The sequence below is a fragment of the Colossoma macropomum genome, unplaced genomic scaffold, assembly GCF_904425465.1.
Source record: "Colossoma macropomum unplaced genomic scaffold, Colossoma_macropomum, whole genome shotgun sequence".
Classification (NCBI taxonomy): Eukaryota; Metazoa; Chordata; class Actinopteri; order Characiformes; family Serrasalmidae; genus Colossoma; species Colossoma macropomum.
The window spans coordinates 34,328,197-34,331,261 of NW_023494784.1; positions in this window are offsets into that span (position 1 = coordinate 34,328,197).

The following is a 3,065-nucleotide window of genomic DNA, read 5'->3' on the forward strand; positions in this document are numbered from 1 at the left end:
GATGTGCCGGAGTGCCATTATAGGGAGAAAATGCCACTTACAGAATACCTCAATGCAAGGTTGGACCTAACTGTGGGCTGGTGACCACTGATTTAGAGCAATTGGACTGTATTTTTCTGGACTATACTGATAAAAATAAAAATAATAATTTATCAATTAAGCACATTAACAAAAACAGCCTGATTAATTCCAGTGGATTACCTGGAAGAATTATGTTTAACAATGACAAAACCAAAGCCATGGAAAGCTCTTACTCTAATTTTGAGAGAAGAAAAAGAGAGAGGAGAAGAGATAAAGGGAAAGGGTGGACAGAGAGAGAGAAGAGGGAAATTGAAGGAGAAGGAGTAGGAGGACAGGCATGAATGAAAATGAGTTTAAAGGAAAGAGGAAATGAAAGTATTTGAGAGAAATAAAGAAAATGCAAAGGAAGTAAGAAAGGAATGCTGGAGAAGATCAGAAACAGAGAGTAGGCTTTCACAGTCACACACCTCCCAATCATACGCCCTCATCATCTGCTGTGGGGGAGTTCAGTACAGAGACAGTACTACAGACTACACAAATATACAACTAGTGCACACAGAGCCCGTGAAGTAAGCAAGAATATGAGAGGTAAAGGGAGGGTACTTAGTAGTGTGGCATTTGCATGCGTCATTTCATTTTTTGCCAGTTTTGGGGGTAATAAACATAAAAACGCATTGCCACTGGTGTGGTAAACTGGCTACACACTTTACATGTGTGTAACATATTTAAAAGCAATATTAGTAACTTACAGAAGATTAAAAACACGGTACCACTAACCAAAACTCCCAGCAGGCTAGCAATGTCCTTATAAAATCTGAGAAATGTTTATACAGCTCACTTTTCTCCACCTCATGGAATAGTTTGAGGCAGATGAAAGGTGGCTCACTTCAAGGGGAACCAATTTTTAAATTTCTATATAATTAAACGTTTGGGACGTAAACAAAGTCATAGAGAAACTTGCAGTGTCAGAATTGTCCACAGTGGTGGGGATTGGAACCAGACTTCTGAAGAGTTTAGTGCTCCTAAAAGCTCATGCACAAACATTTTTTACATGAAATGCTGCCTGATGTCTGACACATTGTTTTATGATAGTTTTGTGAAAAAGGTTTGGCCTAAACATATTATAATCCATTAATTTTAATCCATTCATGACAGAGGGAAACTTGCAGGGTGTTATAAAATAGTCCCCCCAAAAGATGTTTTTCAGATTTCTGACTATTTTATCATCATCATCAACATTACATATAAAAACTCAGAAGACTCTTGTAGGTTCACTGGAGGTTTGAGCCAGTAAATAAAATGGCTATATTTTATTATGGTTGCTATTACCACCACTGTAGAAATCTGCATCTTTAAGTTTCTCTAGAATTAACTGTTAAATCACTCTGAGGGAGTTTGTTTACATCACAATGACAGAATTATTCAGAAATTTTGAGAAATTGGTGGAATTTCCTTTTAACTGCAGCGTTTAAGGTGGAACATCAGCACGATGCAATGTGATGTGTCAAAAACAGAAACAGGGCATCAGTCAAAACCTTGCATCTTGTGTAAAAAGCTTCATTGGTCACAGTGTTTTGTCACTCATTTGGGTCGCTTGCTGTCAGTATAGTGTTGTTTTTTTAGCAGTCTTGTTACTTGTTTAACAGCTGGTTTTTGTTATTGTGTTACAGGCAAATAAGGCGGATTGATGCTTAAAGAGATGCGTTTGGAGTGCCATTATAGGGAGATATTGCCACTTATAGGATGCCTCTCAGCCAATCACAATGTGAGGTTGGAACTAACTGTGCTATTAAGTGTTAAGTGTAACTTGATTACTTTTCCCTCTAATAAAGTGTGTAACGCATTTAAAATCAGTTTAAAATCATATAATCTTACAGTTGGTGACTTAATAGGAATATTACTTGTGTACTTTTTTTAATTGAACATTTTTTAGCTTTGTACAAAACACTTCCTTGCTTTTTATCATATGATTGGCTGTATCAAGACAGCAGAACATGAATGAACTCAGATTTACCCCCCAAAGAAAACTATTATGTGTTCTTCTGAGAATCTCATTTCTCATAACCACATTACATTCCATACCACAGTTATATAATACTTCAGATACACATTTCAAAACTGATGCTTTGTCTTAAGAGGCCAATCACACAACATTTCAAATCTATAAAATATAGTGTGATATTCAGTATAAACAAGTCAGATATCAGAGAGAAAGCAGAAAGACCCAGAAAGAGAGTGCAGTACAAAGTGGACAGTCCAAAAGTAAAGGCTTGTAAACATTCTTTCTCTCTCCCTCTTTTCTCCTCTCCTCTAGGCTTACAGTAAAGAGACGGCCTGCTGGGACATTCCACACGCCAGCCTCTGTCAGTGTGAAAAGCAGCCAAAGAAAACATCAGCCCACAAACTCAACAAGGAAGAGCAGTGGTCTGACCACATGATCTTCTATCCCATACAGTTCCACCATCTCTGATATGAGGGTAATCATGGGTTTGTTTGTGTCTGAAAGTATCCAGCCTTATTCATTTTTTTCTAATTGAATAAATTCAGCTTCTTTATTATATACTTCTTCAGTTGTCTGAGAAAAGCATCTCTGCTGGGCCTTAAGATACACTGTATTTTCAAAAGTATTTAGACAGCCCTTCTAATTAGTGAATTCAATTATTTCAAGCCACTTAATTGCACACACACATAGCTTTTATAATCTCCATAGAAAAGCATTGCCAATAGATTGCTCTGGAGACACCACACATGTCAAGCATCAGCCAAAGGGGTAAAAAGCCCCCCAACATTAAGCAGTGAAGCAGTGGCACTGCAATCTCTGGAGTGATGGAGCTCCATCCATTACCTTTGGGATGACGTGGAGTGTCCATAACTGATCATCCAACATCAGTGACCTCACTGATGCCCTTGATGTGGAGCATAATCATATCCTCACTGCAACGTTGTGACATTTAGTGTAAAAGGCTTCTCAGAAGAGTAGAGGCTGTTTCTGCAGCAAAGGGGATAAACTTCTATTGATACCCTTGAATTCAGAAGAAACGCTG